The sequence below is a fragment of the Petaurus breviceps genome, unplaced genomic scaffold (genome assembly GCF_028583685.1).
Source record: "Petaurus breviceps papuanus isolate PSGF00001 unplaced genomic scaffold, PetGlider_PUasm1.0 38, whole genome shotgun sequence".
Taxonomy (NCBI): domain Eukaryota; kingdom Metazoa; phylum Chordata; class Mammalia; order Diprotodontia; family Petauridae; genus Petaurus; species Petaurus breviceps.
In genome coordinates this window covers 30,716,837-30,725,357 of record NW_027186304.1, presented here as the reverse complement: position 1 = coordinate 30,725,357, position 8,521 = coordinate 30,716,837, and the positions used below count along the sequence as shown (strand labels likewise).

Genomic DNA, 8,521 nt, shown 5'->3' with positions numbered 1-8,521 from the left:
GAAGGAAGGAAGGAAGGAAGGAAGGAAGGAAGGAAGGAAGGAAGGAAAAGGAAGGAAGGAAAGAAGGGAGGGAGGGAGGGAGGGAGGGAGAACATTTATCAATTCCTTACAATGTGCCAAGCACTGTATCATGTGTTGTATATACAAATGCAAAAGTGATGATAATTCCTGCCTTCAAGGAGTTCACCTTCTAAATGGGGGAGACAATACACATGGGGAAAGGTGACTAGAGAAGGGTATTTTAGTTAATGGGATAGTGAATAGCCATAAGAGAATCACCCTTTCCATTAGAAACGGCAATACTGAAAGGAGAGGAAAGGGAGACAAGGAACTGTTGGTGGCAAGACGGCTGAAGAAAAGATGACCAAGGAAAGAAGTAAAGTCATAATATCTCAAAAAATATTTATTAAGCTCCTACTGTGTGACAAGCACTATTCTATCATTTGGGATACAAGAAAGATAGAAATTGTCCCTTCTCAAGGAGCTCACAGTCTAATGGAGGATACAATGTCAAACAATTTTGTACAAACAAGATACACACAGGATAAATTGGAGATAATCCACAAAGGTAGCATTGAGAGGAACTGGGAAAGTCTTCTTGCACAAAGTATGATTTTAGCTGAGACTTGAATGAAACCAGGAGGCACCCACCAACCAGGACACTGGGGCTCTGGGATGGGAGTAACAGAGATGAAAACATTAAGTTCTCCAGCACATGGTTTCTGATCTTTGGCAAGACAGCTGGTGAAATCCTTTTTTATTCAGAAAGGTTGCTAAACCAGTCATTCAGGGGAAAGCTGTAAATATAACTTACCTAGACTTAACAAGGCATTTGACAAAGACTCTTATTCTTATGAAATAGTTGAAGAGACATGGACTGAATGATAAGACAATTACACAGAATCATAGCTGATAGAACGAACAGTCCATGGCTCATTGTCAGCTTGGAAGGCAAATCTGTGTTGAACCTGGAGTCAGGAAAACATGAGTTCAAATCTGGTCTCAGATACTAACTATGTGGCTCTGGGCAAGTGATTTTGAAGAGGTTCATCATAAAATGATGAGGTATAGGCTCAGGGTGCTCAAGACCCCAAAATGTCAACATGCTGGGTCCTGACAGATGAATTTGACTCAAGCCTTCTCTCAGCCAAAGAAAAGCAAAGTTTATTAACAGTTCACCCTAGCTTTTCAAACCTGTTCCTCTGCTTCCTGCTCCTGTTATCTGTGAGCTTCCAGGCTCCCTGGACTCTAGGATCCCTGGCCCCTTCCTTCCCACAGCCATGGCCACCGCCCCAGGACTACCCAGGGCTCCAAAATCCAAGCCTGCCCTCCCCTCCCACTATTAGGAGGGGTTTCTGGAGAAGGGACCAAAAGACAGGGATTATAAGAAGTTCGTTCTGGGCTGGCCTCCAGGGCCTCACTCTTTATCTCTATACCAACAACTGGGATCCCCAGTATGTGGAAAGGGTGGACCTGAGTAACTTTTTGGCACTGACAGATGATACCCCAAAGGGCAGCAGCACCATGGACCCGGGCACTCATTTCTGCCTGTCATTGGAAGGTCAAGAGGTCAGAATCAAGGTAGACAGCCTGGAGTCTCGGGAGATGTGGAAGGGTTTCATCATGACAGTGGTGGAGCTTAAGGTCCTACCCAACCTGACCCTGCTGCCAGGACACAAATACATGATGGCTGAGGCCCTGACCAAGGAAAAGGATCGCCGGGCCCAGGAGAAGTCCTCCTGCTTCCTGAATGTGAGCTGGGTGTAGGCGCAGCTGCTCCTGGAAAGGTACCCGGACTGCCGAGCTCTGGCTTCTGCCTCACCATCCACCCGAGGCTCAGTGGGGCCGAGGTGGTGAGGCACTATAAGGTGAAGTACAAGGGCCTTGGCTACCTCCGACATGGAGGAGCTGATCTTCTGCTCTTCCCTCCATGATGTAGTGAACTACTTTGTCTCCAACACCAAGGGAGCTTTGGTCCCCTTCTACCCCGATGAGAACTATGAGAAGGTCTTAGGAGATGCTAAGCCCAGCCAGCAGCTGCCTGGCCCAGGCAAGCCCCGCTGGGTGCCCACACTTCTGCCACCTGTGCCTGCTCAGGATAACTACATTATCCCCATCAGTGACGAGCCCACAGCCCAATATGTGAGTGAAAATGCACTGCCTCTATGCCCACTGGATGGCCCCAAACTCAAGAAACAAGGGAAACCACTGCCCAAAGTGCCACCTGTGCCCCACAAGGCCAAGACAGAGTCCAAAGGCCTCGCTGGCCCCAAAAAAGTGGCCCCAGGCTCTTCCGTAGACAAGGCCTTAGGACGAGCGTGGTCAGGCCCTCCTTTGGGCCCTGACCCCAGGGGATGCTGCCCATGCTTCCTCACGCTACTCCCCCTAGTTTTAGCTCTTTAGCAGGTGTGATAGTAATGGCAATTAAAGATTCCCCTGTATTGGCTTGGTTTTCAAATTGATTGTGTTAAAACCCAGAGCTTGTTAATCCCACCTGTGGGATGGACTTGTTGATGTAAAAAGAGAGTCCTGAACTGGGAGGAGCTGGTGATGTAGATTTGGAGAGACACAAGAGAGGCAGAAGAACTTTTTGGAAGCAGCACCCACGTGGAGGCAGAGAGAGAGACTGAGAAAGATTGCTGGGGGCCACTTTGAATTGCCCTGGACTTTTGAGACCTGCCCCCTGGGCTGCCAAGGACTGAGGAGACATGGCTGTTTTGCTGGTACTTTGTCTGTCTGTTTTGATGTTGTTTTGCCAGATTTGCCCACTGGTGAAAGACAGTCCTTTTGTTGAAGAAGTCCTGGAACCTGGCTGTTGGCTAAGAGCTCCTGAGACTGTCCTGCAGACAGAGAGTGAATACTGTCCACTGGTGAAGGACAGTGCTGTTGTTGCAGGGGTCTGGGAATCTTTCTGTTAGTTCAGAAGCCCTGAAGAAGGATTTTCTTGTTGTATGTTTACAAAAATCCTGGGAGAGGGTTTTGCTAATGTTTGCAGGGGTTCTAGGACTGTTCTACTGACAGAGGATGAATTAATGAAGGGACTGGCAATGTATCTTGAGGCCTTGCTAAGCCCTGTCTCCCCAGGAACTAAGATTGCTGAGAACTTGCCTCATGTCAAGATGAAGAAAAGACCTCCATTTGGGTATTAAGTGCTGTGCTTAAACTTGATGTAACTCTGGGGTAGATTCAATTGTGATCCAGGGGTGGGCAACTTTTGACCTTTTTGTGTTCTATGGTTGAACAAATGAATGTACTTTACTTGTGTTTGGAAACTAATCTCCATTAGAGAAGAGGGGCTTTGTGGTGGACTAAATGAAGGTATAGCCTAGGGGTGGAGAAGTATTTAGAACAGAGACTTTGTAATTGATTGAATGAGTGGAAGGTCCTGGGGTGGGGTAGTCCTTGGAGATTATTTAATCACACTTAGTAAATGCTGTATTTGGAATGATGTCATGTTTTGATCTTCTCTGTTCTTGGTTGGTCACTGAATAAAATGGAGAGCACCTATGCTGGTATTTTGAACCTTGGGAAGTTGCCTTTCCTTACATTACATTACAGCAGGTGGGGCCTATCTTGAACCCGGACTCCTCTAGGTATGCTTCTATTCACTGTACCACCTAGATGCCCTAAAATAATTTTTTTTGAGGGGGGAAGGCAGGACAATTGGGTTTAAGTGACTTGCTCAAAGTCACATAGCTAATAAGTGTTAAGTGTCTGAGGCCAAATTTGAACTCAGGTCCTCCTGATTCCAGGGCCAGTGCTTTATTCAGTGTACTACCTAGATGCCCCAAAATAATTCTTTTTTTTTTGAGGGGGGAAGGCAAGGCAATTGGGGTTAAGAGACTTGCCCAAGGTCACACAGTTAAGTGTCAAGGTTCTGAGGTTGGATTTGAACTCAGGTCCTCCTGACTCCAAGGTCATTGCTCTATTCACTGCACCACCTTACTGCCCCAGTGCCACCTGCTCCAGTTTTTCTCTTTATTAAGGCCTGGATGGACTCTTAACATTATGAAACTTCTGTATATTAAAGTTGCAAAAAGCAAGACAATGCCACTCAGCTCTCTTAGTTTCTATGTTTTTTAGGTATTTCTCCAAATGTGCTCATAGTAACACACAAATATTAATGCAAAACAAATAAACGCACAGTGCTACAACCATGTTCTTTTAAATTAACGTGCTGTGCTTAATATGATAACAGCAACAGATTCAAATGATGATGATGATAATGATGGCTAGCATCTATATAGCACCTATTATATGCCTGGCATTGTGCTAAGTGTTTTACAAATATTATCTCATTTGATCTTCACAACTCTGGGAGGTAGGTGCTATTATTATTCTAATTTTACAGTTGAGGAAACTGAGGCAAATAGAGGTGAAGTGACTTGCCCGAGTCACATGCCTAGCAAGTGTCTAAAGTTGAATCTGAATACAGATCTTCCTGACTCCAGGTCCAGCACTCTGTGTTGCTGTGCTACCTAGCACCAATGACATTTTCACTCTTCAAACCATGTATCAACATATAGCAATTATTATGTAATTATGTACACTGTAATTATGTACACAAGAAGGATTCTGGTAAGATGGTGGAATGAGGCAGGAAATGACCTGACTCCCAAATTCCCCCACAAATAATTTAAAATAATGCCTCAAAGTGAACTTTGAGTGACAGAAATTATTAAAAGTCAGGGTAAAGCAGTTATCTGCCTAAGAATACTTGGAAGGACATTAAGAGAGCTCTGACCTCCCAGGATGGTGGTCTGACCTGACTGAAGTGCAAATACCTCTGGGCAGATGCCCACTGGATCAACAAGCAATAAGCCCTGGGAACAGCTGTGTCTGAGCAGCCTAAGCTTCAGAAACATTTGCCCCACAGACAGTGTGGGAATCAGATGGCCAATCAGGAGAAGATTGCAGGGCCCTTCACTGGATGGCACTAGATGAGAGACACTGGTGAGTTAATATGGTCCAGGGCTATGGCTATGGGAGAGGAAGAGCAGCCACACCCCAATGAGTGTGGTCTCAGAAAGTTAGAGTCCTTGTTAGCTGTGGTCACTTGCAGGAGAGCAGAGACCCTGGTTTTGGTTATAGGGCAGAGGGATAAGCTGAAGCTTGAAGCCATTGGATCAATCTCAGGGAGTAAGAGTGTTTGCAGTGACAGCATTGCTGGGGACCCTAGTCTCAGTTAAGGAATGAAGAGTAGTACCTGAGGTCAGGCCCCCAGATTGAGCTCAGAAAACAACAGCATAAAAAACCCAAAGCCTGAGATATTATCCCCAACACCTTGGGACTAGAGCTTGACTTTCACATAAAGTTAACAGTCAAGAAATAAGCTGCTAAAAAAAATGAGTAAGCAAAAGAGAAAGAACCTGACCATAGACAGCTACTATGATGATAGAAAAGATCAGGGTTTAGACTCAGATGATGACAGTTAAGTCAAAACAGTTATTACTAAAGCTTCAAAGAAAAATGTAAAATGGTCACAAGCACAAAAAGAGTTCTTGGAAGAACTTAAAAAGGATTTTAAAAATCAAATAAGAGGGGTTGAGGAAAAATTACGAAAAAAGGTAAGAGTAATGCAAGAAAATCAAGAAAATTATGAAAAGAAAGTCAACCAATTAGAAAAAGAAATCCAAAAACTTATGGAAAAAAATAACTCCTTAAAAATTAGAATTGGGTAAGGAGAAGCTAATGACTTCATAGACACCAAAAAAATCATAAAGACCAAATCAAAAGAATGAAAAAATAGAAGAGAATGTGAAATATCTCATTACAAAAACAACTGATCTGGAAAACAGATCTATAGAAAGACAATATTATTATAAAGAATTGCTGGACTACCCAAAATCATGATTTAAAAAAAGAGTCTAGCATTATATTTGAAGAAATTATTAAGTTAAATTGCCCTGAAATTTTAGAAAAAAAGGCAAAATAGAAACTGGAAAAATCTACCTATTGTCACCTGAAAAAGATCTCAAGATGAAAACTCAAGAACATTTCAAAGCTCCCAGGTCAAGAAGAAAATACTACACTCAACTAGAAAGAAACAATTTAAATACTGTAGAGCTACAGTCAGGATAACACAAGATTTAACAGATTCTACAATAAAAGACCAAAAAGCATGGAACATGTTTATGTTTGTCCTTTGTTTTCGAAGGGGGCCATGGAATCAGGGAAATGATGACATGATTTGTAGTTGATTTTGATTTGAGAGAGGGAGGGCTGTGCAAGGTCACAAGCCTCACTTTCTCCTCCAGAGCCTTCTGGACCCAGTGACCAGATGTTCATCAGGATGACTGAAGATGACCCATAATGCATTGGGAGACCCTGGCCCTTTTAGGCTGAGGCCTTTTCAGGTACTCACTTAGGGTAAAGTAACACCCATTCAGTGAATAAGCCTCTTTAAGAATGAGTCAAGGGATGGCCCCTTTAATTAGCAAGAAAGAAAGAAAGAAAAATCAAGTTGAGAAAGGAAGACCCTCAGGGTTATTGTTCCAAAGAGAAGCAGTTACCATGGACATTCACTCTAAGGCAACAGGGCCCAAAATATAGCCATTCAGTGAGCTTGGGCAAGGACCTGTTGTGGTCCAATCTATAAACTTAGAATTGAAGCCTAAACCTTTGGGGCCACTCGCTATTGAAATACTGCTTACCCGTGGGCTAATCTGGCTGACAATGCTATTTCAGCAGTTACAGGTTCAAACGAAAATGATCACTCATCTGTTGTCTCCACTACCACCAGGAGATGTGGTTTACAAGAGGACTTGCTCTCCCTGGGCAAGAGTTGTATCCATTAAGTTCTTAAAGAAATTCTGAGTCTATAAAGCTGGAACCCACAATACCTAGAAAAAGAGAAATGTAATTCTGATAGTTAGAAAAAGGTCAGCCATAGAAAGGACTATAAGAATTAGTTGAACTAAAGTGAGTGCATTAATCTTGGTTTCTTATTCAACTTGATTCTGGGAATCAGAGCATTGGCCATCTTAGCTCAGAGTAGGATAGCTCAAAGAAATGTCTTGGCATTCCCTAAGGATCTACAATGTTAATCAAGAAGGGAGTGGTTCCTATGAGACTGGGGATAGTTTAGCTGGCAACCCCTCTGCAAGATGTTATATGATAGGGGCCTCCCTGGCCTGGGTTCGAAGTCCATAAACAATCTGTACTGGGTCAGAGACCTCCAAAGCTTCTCTACGAATCCAGGGAAAGAATCTCCTGGGAGGCAGGAAGCTGATTCTACCTGATTCTAGGACAGTGGTTCTGGACCTGTTTTGTGATATAGACCCCTTTGAAAGTCTGGTGAAGTCTATGGACCCCTTCTCAAAATAATTTTTTAAACACAAAATAAATACAGAGGATTACCAAGGAAATAAATTATTCTGAAATATAGTTATTAAAATATGTATGTGTGTACCCATACATATACACACAAGGCCCATGGCCCATTTTGGAGTTAATCTTTTGCTTTTTACAAAGCCTTGAGCATTCCTAGAGCTGCCCCAGGTCTGCTTTAGTGCCAGTGTGGCCCCTCAGCTTCAGGGGCCCTTCATACCGGATGGGGGTGGGGGTAGGACAGAGTGGACCAGCCTAGCACTCTGCAATAGCCTGTATTGCAGGTGTAGGAAGATGGTCATGGACAAGGATCCTGGGAGAAAAATGCATTGTACCAGAGAAGCTACATTTGCTGACCAAGCCAGAAGTCACAGCGGGGTGGCAAACTCAAAGAGCTGGGAATTGTAATTAAGGAGTCCATAGCAGTGGTGCAGTGGGGGTTTGGGACTCAGAGAGCAAGATATAGGTGAGAGAAACTACAGATCTTCATCACATCACCCCAAGCTCTCTTGGCAGTCTCCCTGCTTTGTCTGCCCAACTCCAATCCATTCTCCACTCAGTGGTCAAAATGGTCTTCCTACAGAAGACCATGACCTGACCATGCAACCTTCTACTCAGTAAACCCCAGGGGCTCCATTACTTTCAGTAGCATATTTTTAAAAGCTCCATTAAAAATCTCCATTAAAAGCCTTTCACAATCTGGCCCCTTCCTGTCTTTTTTCACTTTACTTTCCTCCATATTTTCAGCAATCCAGCTGTTGTCTTCCCCATTAGATTGTCAGTTCTTTGAGGGCAGCGATTATCTTTTGTCCTTTTTTGTATCTCCAGCCCTTGGCATAGTGCTCATCTCTTAGGGTTGAGGTTTAGGGGTGCATGAGACCCCAAAATACCAACACACGGGGGTCCTGCTGAATGAACTCGACTCAAGCCTTCTCTCAGCCAAAGAAAGCATAGCTTATTAAAGATTTGCCATAATGGGTAGACTCTTAAGGAGCCTAAGTATTTGTGGCTCTTGTGTTGACAAGCAGGCCAGAATAATCTGACACAGAATGAGTCTACTAGATTAATCTCAGCCTCTTTCATGGGGGCAAGATGGATCTTATATACACAAAGATTGTGGGAGGATTTAGGGGTGGTTTAGAGGAGGAATTTGGGGAGGGTCTTGAGAAGAAGTCTAAAGAGGATCTTGATG

General features: G+C 43.7%; 1 pseudogene; it reads left to right on the top strand.

The window, feature by feature from the left end:
• Positions 1-1,264: 1,264 nt before the first annotated feature.
• LOC138169943 (signal-transducing adaptor protein 2 pseudogene) lies at positions 1,265-2,403 on the top strand (annotated as a pseudogene).
• Positions 2,404-8,521: the final 6,118 nt, after the last annotated feature.